This window comes from Oncorhynchus keta, chromosome 24 (assembly GCF_023373465.1).
Source record: "Oncorhynchus keta strain PuntledgeMale-10-30-2019 chromosome 24, Oket_V2, whole genome shotgun sequence".
Lineage (NCBI taxonomy): Eukaryota > Metazoa > Chordata > Actinopteri > Salmoniformes > Salmonidae > Oncorhynchus > Oncorhynchus keta.
The window spans coordinates 44,237,492-44,255,270 of NC_068444.1; the positions used below are offsets into that span (position 1 = coordinate 44,237,492).

General features: G+C 44.8%; 1 pseudogene; it reads left to right on the plus strand.

The window, feature by feature from the left end:
• The first annotated feature begins 10,718 nt into the window (after positions 1–10,718).
• Positions 10,719–17,779, plus strand: part of LOC118357764 (ankyrin repeat and fibronectin type-III domain-containing protein 1-like) — a 50,837-nt pseudogene continuing 43,776 nt past the window's right edge.

Genomic DNA, 17,779 nt, shown 5'->3' on the forward strand with positions numbered 1-17,779 from the left:
TAATTTTTGGTGTAAATCTAATTTCAGGATAACGCTCAAATACAGGATAGAATCTTGCTATTTCACATAATATAATGACACAGACTGGTCCAGTAATGACACCTATAATGACACAGACTGGTCCCAGTCTCTATGCACGGTGGCAGTCCTGAAGATGCATCCCTTCACCACCCATTCCATTGATCATGGCGTTAAGGTCTACAACTCATCTCATGAATTATATCTGTCCATCTATAAGATCTTATCTAAGATTACATAGTTGTTTTTATCTTTGTTAAATCTCTAATGAGCTGCTCCATGTTTTCTGCACTTTATCCAACAGAATATCCTCTCTGATGAGAGGATATGTGTGTGTGTGTGTGTGTGTGTGTGTGTGTGTGTGTGTGTGTGTGTGTGTGTGTGTGTGTGTGTGTGTGTGTGTGTGTGTGTGTGTGTGTGCCGGTCTGTGTGTGTGTGCCGGTCTGTGTGTATGTGTGTGCGTGTTTTGTCTGCAGTTTGTTGTGTTCCCATGCCAACCCCTTGTCTGTGGTTGTGGGTCAGAAGGTTGTTGTGGCTCCGTCTTTGCCTATAAGCAGATAAGAGGGGGGAACTATGTGAATCCTAGTAACACTGCCCCCCTTCTCCCTCCCTCATATCCCTGTCCAGCCTGCCTGCCTCCAGTCTGTCTGGTGCCAAGAATCAGATTTCAGAATTCCCTTCTAACAAGCCACGTTTCGAGTCAGCCAGCAGAGTCCACACATCCCCTTGCCCCTCTCTCTCTCTTTCAATCTTTCTCTCTCTGTCTCTCTTGCTATCTTTCTGGCTCTCTCACACACTCTTTCTGGCTGTCTCTACCTTGCCCTTCACCCCTCTCTGTCAGTACTGTCCGTCTGCCTCATGCATCTCTGTCTCTCTGCCTCACTATGCATCTCGCTCTCGCGCACACGCGCACCTGCGAACACACAACACTTCACCTTCCGTGAAATGAAAACAATGATCATTATAAACGTTACCTCTAACCAAATAAAAAACGAACACCACATTATAATACCCAATGAGCAATGACAGCTTGGCTATATAGAGTAAATGTGATACCAATACCGACTTGAGGTAGACACACTATGGGTTAAAGTGACTAGGCAATAAACAGTAGCAGCAATGTATGTGATGAGTGTGTAAGTGTGTGTGCGGTGATACTCTGCCTATGTGTGAGTGAGTGTGAGTGAGTGTGTGTGTGTGTGTGTGTGTGTGTGTGTGTGTGTGTGTGTGTGTGTGTGTGTGTGTGTGTGTGTGTGTGTGTGTGTGTGTGTGTGTGTGTGTGTGTGTGTGTGTGTGTGTGTGTGTGTGTGTGTGTGTGTGGAGTGTGTGTTGGAGTGTCATGTACAGCGCCTTCTGAAAGTATTCAGAGACCTTCCTTTTTACACATTTTGTTATATTACAGACTTATTCTAAAACGGATCAAATGAAATATGTTCCTCATCAATCAACACACAACACCACACACAATGACAAAGTATTCAGACCCTTTGCAGTGAGATTCGAATTTGAGCTCAGGTTCCTCCTGTTTCCATTGACCATCCTTGAGATGTTTCTACAACTATATTGAGAGTCCACCTGTGGTAAATTCAACTGATTTGACATGATTTGGAAAGGCACACACATATAAGGTCCAACAGATGACAGTGCATGTCAGAGCAAAACCAAGCCATGAGATTAAAAGAGATTGTCTATAGAGCTCCGGGACAGGATTCTGTCAAGGCACAGATCTGAGGAAGGGTACCAAAACATGTCTGCAGCATAGAAGGTCCCCAAGAGCACAGTGGCCTCCATCATTCTTAAATGGAAGAAGTTTGGAACCACCAAGACTCTTCCTAGAGCTGGCAGCCAGGCCAAACTGAACAATCGGGGGAGAAGGGCCTTGGTCAGGGAGGTGACCAAGAACCAGATAGTCACACCGACAGAGCTCTAGAGTTCCTCTGTGGAGATGGGAGAACCTTCCAGAAGGACAACCATCTCTGCAGCACTTTAATCAGGCCTTTATGTTAGAGTGGTCAGATGGAAGCCACTCCTCAGTAAAATGCACATGACAGCCTGCTTGGAGTTTGCCAAAAGGCATCTAAAGGATTCTCAGACCATGAGAAATAAGATTCTGGTCTGATGAAACCAAGATTGAGCTCTTTGGCCTGAATGCCTAGCGCCACTTTAGAGGAAACCTGGCACCATCCCTACGGGGGAGCATGATGGTGGCAGCATCACCTTCCAACAGGACAATGACCCTAAACACACGGCCAAGACAATGCAAGAATGGCTTCGGGACAAGTCTCTGAATGTCCTTGAGTGGCACATGTAGAGCCCGGACTTGAACCCGATCAAACATCTCTGGAGAGACTTGAAATAGCTGTGCAGTGACGCTCCCCATCCAGCTTGACAAAGCTTGAGAGCATCTGCAGAGAAGATTGGGAGAAACTCCCCAAATACAGGTGTGCCAAGCTTGTAGCGTCATACCCAAGACGACTCTAGGCTGTAATCACTGCCAAAGGCGCTTCAACAAAGTACTCAGTAAAAGGTTTGAAAACGTATGTAAATGTGATGTGTATTTTAAATGTGATAATTGTTTTGTTTTCTAAATAAATTTGCAAAAATGTGAAAAAAAATGTTTTTGCTTTGTCATTACGGGTTATTTTGTGTAGATGGATGAGAAAAAAAAAACAATTTAATCCATTTTAGAATTGGACTGTAATGTGACAAAATGTGGAAAAAGTCAAGGTGCCTAAAGACTTTCCGAATGCACTTTGTGTGAGTGTGTGGGTAGTCCAGTGTGAGAATAGAGTCAAAAAGAGTTAGTGCAAAAATGGTCGAATCCAATAGTCCGGGTAGCTATTTGGTTAACGTTTTTGCAGTCTTATGTCTTGAGGGTAGAGGTTGTTCAGGAGCCTTAAGATCCCAGACTTGACGCTCCAGGGATTTCTCTGACACTGCCTGGTATAGAGGTCCTGGACTCCAGGGAGTTGGGTCCGAGAGATGTACTGGGCCACATTAACCTCTGTAGGGCCTTGCGGTCAGATGCCAAACAGTTAACATACCAAGCGGTGATGCAACCAGTCAAGATGCTCTCAATAGTGCAGCTATAGAACTTTTTGAGGATCTGAGGGCCCATGACAAATCTTTTCAGCCTCCTGAGGGGGAAGAGGAGTTGTCCTGCCCTCTACACGCACAACCAACCCCAGCGCACCCTGCTGCTATACGGCCTAGTAGAGATTTATGTAGTCCTGTGGCGGCAGACTGGCCTGGTGTGGAGGGTCCAGCCTGGGAGCACGACACACACAAACGCACGGGCGCACACACACACATATGCACAGAGAAGTGGCAGTCGGTGCCGTTTAAGATGAAGGAGGATAAAAACCAATTTCATGAGCATGGCCTTATCTGACTGTCATTCATATTCCATTCACCCAGTTCATTGTAAAAGCAATAGGTTTAAGTTACTACATAATACTCACATTTTCCCGAGAACCATCATGAGGTTGCTACACCCTAGCCTATGAATGAATGTTTACAATGTAGGTGCAAACAGGTCGAGAGAAAATTGGAGGCGACAGACAGTGACACATGGACAGACAGTGGCACATTCAATACCATGATGACGAGTCAAAAAGTTGAAAACAATAATTACTTTTGGACAAATTCAGGTATGTTTATCCCTGTTTTCTTCCTTTTGCTTCCGTTTAAGAAACGGTTTTCAACAGAATCGGTGAAATGAATACACGCGTAAACACAGTTCACTTTCACATCAGCCACGTTGTTTTCATTCTCACATCTATGCGCGCTCCTCCTCTCACCTTTTCCCTTCACTTGTGGACATCATATTTTTATTTGATTTGATTTTGTTTCACCTTTATTTAACCAGGTAGGCTAGTTGAGAACAAGTTCTCATTTGCAACTGCGACCTGGCCAAGATAAAGCATAGCAGTGTGAACAGACAACAGAGTTTCACATGGAGTAAACAATTAACAAGTCAATAACACAGTAGAAAGAAAAGAGAGTCTATATACATTGTGTGCAAAAGGCATGAGGAGGTAGGCGAATAATTAAAATTTTGTAGATTAACAATGGAGTGATAAATGATGAGATGGTCATGTACAGGTAGAGATATTGGTGTGCAAAAGAGCAGAAAAGTAAATAAATAAAACAGTATGGGGATGAGGTAGGTAAAATTGGGTGGGCTATTTACCGATAGACTATATACAGCTGCAGCGATCGGTTAGCAGCTCAGATAGCAGATGTTTGAAATTGGTGAGGGAGATAAAAGTCTCCAACTTCAGTGATTTTTGCAATTCATTCCAGTCACAGGCAGCAGAGAACTGGAACGAAAGGCGGCCAAATGAGGTGTTGGCTTTAGGGATGATCAGTGAGTTACACCTGCTGGAGCGCGTGCTACGGGTGGGTGTTGCCATCGTGACCAGTGAACTGTGATAAGACGGAGCTTTACCTAGCATGGACTTGTAGATGACCTGGAGCCAGTGGGTCTGGCGACGAATATGTAGCGAGGGCCAGCCGACTAGAGCATACAGGTCGCAGTGGTGGGTGGTATAAGGTGCTTTAGTAACAAAACAGATGGCACTGTGATAAACTGCATCCAGTTAGCTGAGTAGAGTGTTGGAAGCTATTTTGTAGATGACAATGCCGAAGTCGAGGATCGGTAGGATAGTCAGTTTTACTAGGGTAAATTTGGCGGCGTGAGTGAAGGAGGCTTTGTTGCGGAATAGAAAGCCGACTCTAGATTTGATTTTAGATTGGAGATGTTTGATATTAGTCTGGAAGGAGAGTTTACAGTCTAGCCAGACACCTAGGTACTTATGTCCACATATTCTAGGTCGGAACCATCCAGGGTGGTGATGCTAGTCAGGCGTGCGGGTGCAGGCAGTGAACGGTTGAAAAGCATGCATTTGGTTTTAATATTATTTAAGAGCAGTTGGAGGCCACATAAGGAGTGTTGTATGGCATTGAAGCATATGAATGTGACCAAGGAAAAAAAAAACATTTCCAAAACATATCATAACCACTACACACAGCCTACATTGTTGTCACCATATTAGCTTAAGTAACGTCATAGTCAACATAGCTCATAGAACTAACACATTAGTAAGCCCGCTACAATCAGGCAGTAACGTTACTTACAGTGTACAGTCAGTAAGGAGTTTAGCACCGGTCCCTGGTGGCAATAAATTAGTTAAACCAAAAGCTTACCTTGACTTGGAAGAGTTCCAGTGTTGTGTTGGATAGTCATAGCCAGCTAGCTGACATATCATCCCTCTGTTATAGCCAGCTAGCTAATATAGCATCCCTCTGTCATAGCCAGCTAGCTAACATAGCATCCCTCTGTTATATCCAGCTCGCTAACATAGCATCCCTCTGTTATAGCCAGCTAGCTAACATAGCATCCCTCTGTCATAGCCAGCTAGCTAACATAGCATCCCTCTGTTATAGCCAGCTAGCTAACATAGCATCCCTCTGTCATAGCCAGCTAGCTAACATAGCATCCCTCTGTTTGAGCAGTGTTTGTGTAGGCTAAACTAGATAGCTGCATTTGTTAGCTAAGTAAGTGAAACTGAACGTGAAAAAAAATGACAATCTCACTCTTTATCTCTCTTCTTCATTTTGGAATAAATGAATTTGTTCAAAACTGTTCAACTATTCTCTTTCTTTCACTTTGCATCAACTACTCACCACATGTTATGCACTGCAGTGCTAGCTAGCTGTAGCTTATGCTTTCAGTACTAGACTAATTCTCTGATCCCCTGATTGGGTGGACAACATGTCAGTTCATGCTACAAGAGCTCTGATAGGTTGGAGGACGTCATATGGAAGTTGTCATACAGTAGGTTTTATATTGAAGTCAATCTGTCCTCCAGCTACACCATGATGCCACCATACAGAGTGCTGTTGAGGCTACTGTATACCTTCATTGCAAATAAAGTATGCTTAATCAATTATTTGGTGATATGTGAGTATAGTTATTTAAATGTTTTATTTTTATGAAATTCACTGTCCTCCCGTTCCTCCTCTGAGGAGCCTCCACTGGCACAGACGCACACACACACGCATACACAAACACACACCCGCACAGCGGCACACACGCATGTTTTCGCACACATAGGCACAGAAGCACAAACACACACACAGGGATATGCACACACACACATACACAAGGGAGGGAGGGAGTAAGGGGAGTCAGAAAGCGAGAAAGAGCGGAGGCAAGGAGAGGGCAGTCAAAGAGGGAAGAAGACATGCAGAAATGAGTGAGTGAGAGGGAGAAATAGGGGAGGATGGGAGAGAAAGAGAGACGTGGTAGGGGAGAAAGAGAGAGGGGAGGATGGGAGAGAAAGGGAGAGGTGGTAGAGGAGAGGGAGAGAGGGGAGGGTGGGAGAGAAATGGAGAGGTGGTAGAGGAGAGGGAGAGAGGGGAGGATGGGAGAGAAAGAGAGAGGTGGTAGGGGAGAGGGAGAGAGGGGAGGATGGGAGAGAAAGGGAGAGGTGGTGGAGGAGAGGGAGAGAGTGGAAGATGGGAAAGAAAGAGAGAGGTGGTAGAAGAGAGGGAGAGAGGGGAGGGTGGGAGAGAAAGAGAGAGGTGGTAGAGGAGAGGGAGAGAGGGGAGGATGGGAGAGAAAGAGAGAGGTGGTAGGGGAGAGGGAGAGAGGGGAGGATGGGAGAGAAAGAGAGAGGTGGTAGAGAGAGAGGGGAGGATGGGAGAGAAAGAGAGAGGTGGTAGGGGAGAGGGAGAGAGGGGAGGAAGGGAGAGAAAGAGAGGTGGTAGAGGAGAGAGAGAGGGGAGGATGGGAGCGAAAGAGAGAGGTAGTAGAGGAGAGGGGAGGGTGGGAGAGAAAGAGAGAGGTGGTAGGGGAGAGGGAGAGAGGGGAGGATGGGAGAGAGAGAGAGGTGGTAGGGGAGAGGGGGAGAGGGGATGATGGGAGAGAAAGAGAGATGTGGTAGAGGAGAGAGAGAGGGGAGGATGGGAGAGAAAGAGAGAGGTGGTAGGGGAGAGGGAGAGAGGGGAGGATGGGAGAGAAAGAGAGAGGTGGTAGAGGAGAGGAGAGGGGAGGATGGGAGAGAAAGAGAGAGGTGGTAGAGGAGAGGGGAGGATGGGAGAGAAAGAGAGAGGTGGTAGGGGAGAGGGAGAGAGGGGAGGATGGGAGAGAAAGAGAGAGGTGGTAGTGGAGAGGGGAGGGTGGGAGGATCAGAGAGAAAGAGAGAGGTGGTAGAGGAGAGGGGAGGATGGGAGAGCATGTACATTGTGTGTGAGTGTCGGTGGTGGGGCTGTAACTGTGCTATTTGATGTGGGCTTGGTGAGGGGCCAAGCATGAACCCAGGATTCTGGTAGGGCTTTGTTCCCACCAGGACTGTTTCCTGCTCGCTGTGTGTTATAAGGCTGGAATGGGGTGTGTGTGTAATATACCTGATGAAGGCTTATACAGCGTATGTTCTACCCTCTTGTAACATTCCCCAGATGAAGAGTTTTCTAATGTGTGCTGGGTGTCACTGATAGGTGCCTTAGCCATGTTGGATTCCAGTCCTGATGGACTATATCAGTATATATATATTTGATCATCTCCAGTATGTCCTAGATCTGTCATTGTTCTGTTGTTCATGGGGATTTTCAGCACCTCTGTGTCTCTGCTGGGTGCTGGTCTTTACCAGAAGCGGACCGACTTAGGTCAGAGTTCTTCTTTGTTCTCCAAAGTAATTATGTTCCCTTATCCCTAACTTTGACAAATTGGGTGTTGAGAGGTGTCGTGTTCGAATGTTGTGGCTTTCAATGCTGCGTGGCTATAGTGTGCTCTCTCGTTCATTTGCTCTCACTATCCTTCTCAATCTCTCTCTCTCTCTTTCTTTCACTCTCATTCTTGCCCTCACCTATCACTGTCTCTCAAAGCTCAAACTCTTAACCCCCCCCCGCTCTTAAACTTTCTCTCTTCCTGCTTTCCTCTCCATTTCCCTTTCTCTCTTTCCCTATTTCTCTACCTGGTGTCGGGGACAGTATGGAATCACTGGGGGAATCAGTGACTGTCATTGATGAGTGACTTTTGGACTAGTCGCGTACCTACGTGGCGGGCAGTGGCATCCGTTGAACTTTGAAAGTCACCGCCACCAACCCCTCGCCACCGCCCCACGCTAATGTCGTCAAAGAGTGACGTGCCTCTTCTGGTGGCTGACAAGTAGAAATCAGACAACAAACAGCAATAAGCCTGCTGGAAATTCCTATCCTACTGCCTCTTTGAAATGGATACTCAGAACATTACAAATATATCTCTGTTTTATCTGTGCCTCAGGCCCCATGGAAAAATTATCCCAAATACCTGCGTCGTTTATCTGCCCCTGGAATAGGCTTGCACAGGGAACACGAGGCAGCCTAAAATAAGGGCCTCTATTATGGGACAGAACATTTACTGAGGGAGAGGAGAGAGGGAGAGAATGGGGAAGTGATGGGTGTATTTTGGTGTGTCGCCCTGCCTGTGAAAAGGGGTTGATGGCTCCAACGACTGTAGCCTTTATCTTGGAGATATGTGGGCTCTGACGCCACTGTCAGCTGTTGTTTGGTGTGTCGCCCTGCCTGTGAAAGGGGTTGATGGCTCCAACGACTGTAGCCTTTATCTTGGAGATATGTGGGCTCTGACACCACTGTCAGCTGTTGTTTGGTGTGTCGCCCTGCCTGTGAAAGGGGTTGATGGCTCCAACGACTGTAGCCTTTATCTTGGAGATATGTGGGCTCTGACGCCACTGTCAGCTGTTGTTTGGTGTGTCGCCCTGCCTGTGAAAGGGGTTGATGGCTCCAACGACTGTAGCCTTTATCTTGGAGATATGTGGGCTCTGATGCCACTGTCAGCTGTTGTTTGGTGTGTGTGCCCGCGCGTGTCTGTGCTAATCCTGCTTACAGATACACTATAACTCATTTAAATTCTCTATTAATTCTCTATTCCCTGTTAACACTCATAAACATCGGACGAGCGTTGGAAATGGACTCTGTACACTGATTTCACCATAGGCTTTGGTCCATGACACACACACATGCAATAGGTGATTCACTATTGACTAATCATAGCGAGGCTCTTTCTTTCTTTTTTCTTTCATTTCTTTCTTTTAATTTGATTTCACCTTTATTTAGCCAGGTAGGCCAGTGGAGAACAAGTTCTCATTCACAACTGCGACCTGCGGCCAAGATAAAGCAAAGCAGTGTGACAGAAACCACAACAGAGAGTTAGTTACACATGGGATAAACAAACGTACAGTCAATAAATCAATAGAAAAGTCTGTATACAATGCGTGCAAATGAAGTAAGGAGGTAAGGGAAGTAATTACAATTTAGCAATTTACACTGGAGTGATATATGTGCAGATGAGGATGTGCAAGTAGAAGTACTGGTGTGCAAAAGAGCATAAAAACAAAAACAAATATGTGGATGAGGCAGGAAGTTGGATGGATGGGCTATTTACAGATGGGCTGTGTACAGCTGCAGCGATCGGTAAGCTGCTCTGACAACTGATGTTTAAAGTTAGTTCAGTGATTTTTTGCAATTCATTCCAGTCATTGGCAGCAGAGAACTGGAAGGAAAGGCGGCCGAAGGAGGTGTTTCTTTATTTTTTCACACTTTCTATCTTTCTTCCTTCATCTATCTTATGTGGGATCGGGTTACGGAATGCGCCACCACCGCCTCGGCATCCAATTGACATTTCCGTCAGCGCGTGTGATAGCATCACAGCCCAAGCTCCCCAGTCATTCACATTGTTCCTGTGGCAGAGTGGAGAGGGCAGCATATCTGTCATGCCTCAGATGCCAAGATAGGAAGGAATGAGAAGGAATGAGCTCATCTCAGCCTCTCATGAGAAAGAGGTGTCAGGTTGAGAGGGCAGGACTGGCAGAGGAACAGCGATGGCAGTGCCAATGATGACTCATATGTTAACTATCATAATTACTTAGAAATTATGCCATTGCGATACCCACCTGGTTTGCCGGCACATTGGCATGGAATTAAGAAAACGTGTCAGGGCCGGGACCAGGAGTTTGTCCTGACCAGCTGACCAGGAAAAACTTCAGGTCCAAGTTATAACCTTATAGTCCATTATTAAGGCCCAGAGTGTTTCCTTGCCTGGTCATTTGGTTAAGAAAAACTCTTGGCCCTACCTCATAACACATAAACAAAGAGGTATGTCACTTCAAAAATAGTGCATTCATTCTATAGCTGGTGTAGGATCTAATGTGTTTTCTTAGTCTTCGTCAGAGCCTCCATGTTAAGGACATTCTAAACAAGACATTTTGAAGACGTTAACAAGCAAGGTACTGTTCATTATAACAACATCCAAGGCAGAAGCGTCAAACATGTGGCCCACCAAACATACTGTAGGCAATGTTTGGTGCATTCTTCAAAAGTGTTGGTAACCACAGTGCTAGTGATTCAAAAATAGCAGAAGTACAATAATACTCACCCCATTCCCCCTTTGGTTCCAGTGGCTCAGTGGGTAAGTCCAAGCAACACCGGGCTTATGGATTTGATTCCCTCATGGTCCACAAATACTGAATATACTATAGTTGCCAAAATATACTCTGAGTCACCTTGGATAAAGGTGTCTGCTAAAATACCATACTATGACTGATATAATGATTGATACTAATACTCACCAAAAGCCACTTTCGACCCTCCCCTGCATCGATGCACCGCTTTCTCCCCACAGGGAGGATTCAGCCAAGATGACCCAGCGAGAGATGCGAAAGCCTCACCCTCTTCCCACCCGGAACAAGTCCAACAGCCTGTCATCCCCGAGCGCTGCCTAACGCCTCTACAGGAACTTGTCGGAGAGTTTCCTTGCGGGCAACCTGCCTGACCTGGAGGACAGTGTGGTGTCAGGACGGTGTGACAAGGAGCAACTCCGCGAGTCCACCATGGTGAGGGACACAGGCTCAACACACAGTCAATACAGGTTTAAACACAGGTGAGATACAAGCGAGACACAGGCTCAACAGACACAACACAGACTAAACAAAGACACAACACAGGCTCAACACTGACACAACACAGGCTCAACACTGACACAACACAGGCTCAACACTGACACAACACAGGCTCAAGACATGCTCAACACAGCCCCTAACACCAAAGTCTCATTAAAGGGATATTTCAGGATTTTGTCAATTAGTCAGATGAACTCATGGATACCATTTGTTATATCTCTGCATCCAGTATGATATAAGTTAGAGTTAGTTTTGCAAGCCAATGTTTACTAGCGTTAGCACAATGACTGAAAGTCTATGGTATATACTAGCATGCTAGCAGTTACCATAGACTTCCAGTCATTGTGCTAACGCTGGTTAAAAAATTCCTTCAAATTGCACACAGATATAAAAATGGAATCCACGAGTTAAAGGGCTTGATTGCCAACATCCTGAAGTATCTCTTTAAACATGTGTTTAAGTGTGTTAGTTCCAGAGCAACACGGTTCTGTTCGAGGCGGTGGAGCACCAGGAGATGGACCTCAACATCCCAAACAGTGAGGGCCTGCTGCCCCTGGACATGGCCGTCATGACCAACACCATACCCATGGAGAGGCTGCTGCTCCACGCCGGAGCCAAGGAAAGCCCCCACTGTGGGTACCTGTTCTGGTTTGCTGGTTGGTTGGCTGACTGGCTATCTGTCTGTCTTTCTGTCTGGCTGTGTTTGTTCTGACTGACTGACTTTCTGTCTGTCTGTGTGCCCACTTGCACGCCCGCTCCTTAGCTTATAGGATCATAACAGTTGTTTATTGAAGAAAATATGGAGCATGTTCCATCATAAACCATAGTATGAGTAGAAGTTGCACTTCTGGTACTGATTTAGGATAAGCTTACCCTCCCCTGTAAAACACAAAATTTAATTTTCTCCCCAATTTGTCTAATTGCTGCAACTCCCCAGTGGGCTCGGGAGGCGAAGGTCGAGTCATGCATCCTCCGAAACATGACCCGCCAAACCGAGCTTCTTAACACCCGCCTGCTTAACCCGGAAGCCAGCCGCACCAATGTGTCGGAGGAAACACCGTTCGACTTGTGACCGAGGTCAGCCTGCAGGCACCCAGCCTGCCACAAGGAGTCGCTAGAGCGCAATGAGCCAAGTAAAGACCCCCCTCAGCCAAACCCTTCCCTAACCTGGACGACGCTGGGCCAATTGTGCCTCGCTCTATGGGACTCCCAATCATGGCCGGTTGTGTTACAACTCGGCATCAAACCCGGGGCTGTAGTGACGCCTCTAGCAATGCGATGCAGTGCCTTAGACTGCTGCGCCACTCGGGAGGCCCGCAAAACTGACTTTCGATCAGTGTCTAAAAGTGACTTCATTCTAACTCTGGCAAGCATGGCCATCCTCGCGGCAACTGTACCCACCGCCACGGCAACCAGAGCAGTTGCCACGGCAACCACAACCAGCAGGACAACCAACCTCTCACCACGAACCAAACAACAGCACGTTCCCACACTACAGAGTATGTCAAAGTTGGCAGAGAGAGAAGAAAGAAAGAAAGAAAGAAAGACGAAAAACTCAATGGTGCTCAGGGGGTGTTGTTAGTCATCTTGATGCGATATTCGTCATCTTCATAAGGCCGTTCTGCCGCCTGTGATCTAGCAGCCTCCGCCGTCTCACTCTCTGCTAACGATTAGGCCTCACCGAGCTCTCCCAGACTATTTATGTTTGCACTCCCTTTCCAGAACCTGTCCAGACATTTTATAAAGGTATCACCAAATTGAAAACACTTGAGGGAAAGTGGTGTTTACTGGAGTTTGCTCTTTGATTGCTCTCCAGAGCCCAAATACCACAGGAGAGGGAAATAGAAAGAGAGGGAGAGCGAGAGCGAGATAAAGGTATCTCCCATCAGCCCTAGTCAGTATACAGTGTCAGCGTTTTTATAAGAACATTGTAATTAAACTCCATCGGAGGAGAATTGAGATCAAAGACAATGCATGGTTTTCGTTGGGCTTTGATAGGAAGCCATTGATTCTGCTGTAGGATACTTCACAGAGTCTGTCTGTGGCTCCCTGAGACAGACAGGGACAGAGACGTCAGAGAGACATACTGTACAGAGAGAAACAGAGGGAGACAGATATAGGCATTCATAGACAGGCATAGAGTCATAGTGGTCCTGTGTTGCTCAGATGGTACAAGAAAGGGACAAAACACTGAGACATACTGAGACATGCACAGGGCTGTCATCCACCCCAAAAATCTAAGGGGGCACGAAGTACATGAGGATGGCTGTGGGGGGGGTTTCTGGAAGATGGAGAATTTAGCATATTTCAAACACATGAAACAGCTTTTTCCTGCAATCTAGAGCCATAATAATTTTGCTTAATTATATGTAAAAAAAAAAATCTTATTTTTCTTCATATCTAAGCATACCTCTTGAGCTGTCTGTATCCTTGATTGGTGGTTCTTTTTTTTTAAAGAAACAAAATATTATTCTCTGCATTGCTGATAAAATCTAGGTAAATGTGAGTCTTATTCAGGTCAGTTGCCACAGCAATCACAACCAGCAGAACAACCAACCTCTCACCACACACAAAACAACAGCACATTCCCAAAGTTGGCAGAGAGAGAAAAAAGAAAGTGAGACGAAAAACACAATGGTGCTCAGGCGGTGTTGTTAGTCATCTTGATGCGATATTAGTCATCTTCATAAGGCCGTTCTGCCGCCTGTGATCTAGAAGCCTCCGAATATTCTAGATTCTGGGCCTGAGAAATAGGCAGTTTCATTTGGGTACGTTTTTCATCCAAACATCAAAATACTGTCCCCTACACTCAAGAGGTTAAAGGGTGACTCCGCAGTTAAATGGGCTTTTATTGGGAATTTGCGTTAGTGCCTCTGACAAACAAAGACATTAAAAAGACTAGAGTGTTATCCAAGTGGGTGATGGGAAAACAGGAGGTTTCTTCGAATTAAAGAGTTGTGTGTTTTGAGCACATCTATTGGGTCTCGTTTTCTGAGGGAAGAACAATATGTTGAAGAAATGAAAAAAAGGATATCTGCACTCTTTATTCCCCCAAAAGTTATAATTTAATTTCAACGAGCATGGCTGATAAAGTAATGTGTTGATCACCTCGGCGATTCTAGTCTTAATATAAATTACAACTGTTGTTGTGCCCAGCAGTCGTGAGCCTTGAGGGCTGTGCACCTGGCCACATTGGTCCATGAGGCAGAGGAGCGCATGGGGGACCTACAGTCCCAGGTGCGTACCGAGGGCCCCGGGGAGCGGGAGGCGTCGGACCATGAGAGGCAACTCAAAGCCTGCGAGTGGAGGCACCGGCTCTTCAGACGCATGTAGACGGGCTTTGAGCATACCAGTCAGTAGATACACACACACACACACATGCAGACCCAAAACACACATAGTACACACCTAGGGTCACTACCTTGTGCAACTTAATTGTAAAATATACTGTGTGTGTGTGTGTACGTGTGTGTGTACGTGTGTGTGTGTGTGTGTGTGTGTGTCCAGCATTTCCTTGATTTCAAATGTTCTGTTCTTTTTTTTGATGGCATTCTGTCTGGGTTGAGCTGATAATGGGTTCCACGTTGTGATGGCTGGGACAGAGCGGGGGTGTGCGTGTGTGTGTGCATGTAGGTGTTTGTAGTGTGTACGCACAAGCATGTGTGTTTGTGCGTATGTGTGTGTGTGTGTGTGTGTGTGTGTGTGTGTGTGTGTGTGTGTGTGTGTGTGTGTGTGTGTGTGTGTGTGTGTGTGTGTGTGTGTGTGTGTGTGTGTGTGTGTGTGTGTGTGTGTGTGTGTGTGTGTGTGTGTGTGTGTCAGTGGAGGCTCCTCAGAGGAGGAAGGGAGGACCATCCTCCTCAGTGAATTAATTAAAAAAATAAATAATATATATATAAATATATTGACATATCACCAAATAATTGATGAAAGCATACTTTTTTCCAATGAAGGTCTACAGTAGCCTCAACAGCACTCTGTACCATGGTGTAACCGGAGGACAGCTACCTTCCGTCAATACAAAACCTAGGAGGCTCATGGTTCCACCCCTTCCATAGACTTACACGGTAATTATGACAACTTCCGGAGAATGTCCTCCAACCTATCAGAGCTCTTGCAGCATGAACTGACATGTTGTCCACCCAATCAAAGGATCAGAGAATTAATCTAGTACTGAGTTGTTGACTCAAAAAGAGAGAAAGATAATAGTTGAACAGTTTTTAACAAATTAATTTCTTCAAAAATGAAGGAGAAGCAAGAGAGAGAGAAAGAGAGAAAGAAAGAGAGAGAGAGATATTTCATCATTTATTTTCACTTTCACTTACTTAGCTAGCAAATGCAGATATCTAGTTTAGCCTACTCAAACACCCTGCTCAAACAGAGGGATGCTATGTTAGCTAGCTGGCTATGATTATCCAACACAACACTGGAACTCTTCAACGTCAAGGTAAGTGTTTGGTTTAACTAATTTATTGCCACCAGGGACCGGTGCTAAACTCCTTACTGACTGTACACTGTAAGTAACGTTACTGCATGATTGTAGCGGGTTTACTAACGCGTTAGTTATATTAGCTATGTTGACTATGGCGTTAATTTAGCTAATATGGTGACAACAATGTAGGCTGTGAGTAGCGGTTATGATATGGTTTGGCTTGGAAAGTTTTTTTTTCACTTGGACACATACAGCTGATGTGTTGTGCATTGAAGTCCACAAGTGAAGGGAAAAGGTGAGAAGAAAGTGTGTAGATGCAAGAAGGAATGTGGCTGCTATGTTAGTGGACTGTGTTTACGTGTGATCAGGGGTCAATTCTGTTGGACAACGTTTCTTAAACGGAAGCAAAAGGAAGAAAACAGGGATAAACATACCCGAATGTGTCCAGCGGAAACTCTTGTTTGCAACTGTTGGATGATTACATCCTAGATCAGATAGATGCAGCCCAGAGTGTGCGATATTGAATGTGTCAGTGTCTGTCCATGTCTGTCACCTCACATGTTTTTCTTGACATGTGTGCACCTACATTGTAAGCTTTCATTCACAGGCGAAGTTGTAGAAACCTCATGATGGGTATAGGAAACATTTTTGTATCATGTAGAAGGCTAAACCTATCGATGTTACTTTGAACTGGGTGAATGGAATATGAATGACAATCATCCAATATGCTGTAATAGAAATAAGGCCATGCTCATGAACATAACCGTCCTCCCTGGTGTATGTATGCATACAGTACATGCGTGTGTGTATGAGTGTGTAGGCCTATGTGTGTGGGTGTGCTTCTTATATGAGTGTGTGTAGCGTGTTCTCCTTTAAAACCTCTTAAGGATTGGACCCTTTGTTTCAATTTTCGCCTAAAATGCCATACCCAGGACCTGAAGCAAGGATATGCATATTCTTGATATCATTTGAAAGGAAACACTTTGAAGTTTGTGGAAATGTGAAATGATTGTAGGACAATATAACACATTAGATCTGGTAAAAGATAATACAAGAAAAAAAATCATCTTTGAAACGCAAGAGAAAGGCCAATATATGATTTAGGAATCTAGGCGCAACTTAGATTTTGGCCACTAGATGGCAGCAGTGTGTGTAAATTAGACTGATCCAATGAAGCATTGCATTTCTGTTCAAAATGTTGTATCAAGACTTCCCAAATGTGCCTAATTGGTTTATTAATACATTTGCAAGATCATAACTGTGCACTCTAACAATAGCATATTATTTCACTGTGATAGCTACTGTAAATTGCAAAGTGCAGTTAGATTAACAAGAATATAAACTTCCTGCCCATATCTGATATGTCTATGTCCTGGGAAATTTCTTGTTACTTACAACCTCATGCTAACCACATTAGCCTACGTTAGCTCAACAGTCCCACTGATATTCCTTTTGGGTTCTGAGCGCCATTCTCAGATTATGCTTTTTCCGTACAGTTTAAAAAAAAATCTGACACAGCAGTTGCATTAAGGAGAAGTCTATTTTTAATTCTGTGAATAACACTTTTATCTTTTATCAATGTTTATTATGAGTATTTCTGCAAAATCACCTGTTTTGGAATTAAAACATTACTGCACGTAAGGCGCCAATGTAAACTGAGATTTCTTTATATAAATAGGCACATTATCGAACAAAACATACATGTATTGTGTAACATGATGTCCTATGAGTGTCATCTGATGAAGATCATCAACATTTAGTGATTCATTTGATCTATATTTCTGCTTTTTGTGACTCCTATTTTGGCTGGACAAATGGCTGTGTTTTTTCGACTTGGCTATGACCTAACATAATCATATGTGCTGGTTTCGCTGTAAAGCATTTTTGAAATTGGACACAATGGGTAGATTAATATGGCTGCAACCCTTTGTTCTCAATTTCCGCCTGAAGACATACCCAAATCTAACTGCCTGTAGCTCAGCCCCAGAGGCAAGGATATGCATATTCTAGGTATCATTTGAATGGAAACATTCTGAAGTTTGTGGAAATGTTAATTGAATGTAGGAGAATATAACACAGTAGATCTGGTGGAAGAAAAGAGAAAGAAAGAGCATACGTTTTCTGTTTTTTATTGTTGTAGTATCATCTTTCACATGTACTAGAATAGCCACACAGTCAGATAGGATGCTGGAGATACTGTAGGCAACTGTAGGTGTGCAAAGTTTGAGACTGACAACTTCAGGAATGGGTGAGCTACATGACATTTAGCATGAAGTCACCCAGGTGTCCCACACAAGTTGCCCAAATGTACCCAAGTGGCCGAATTGGTGAAATGACCTATAACTATATACAGAAGTGCAAATAACTATAT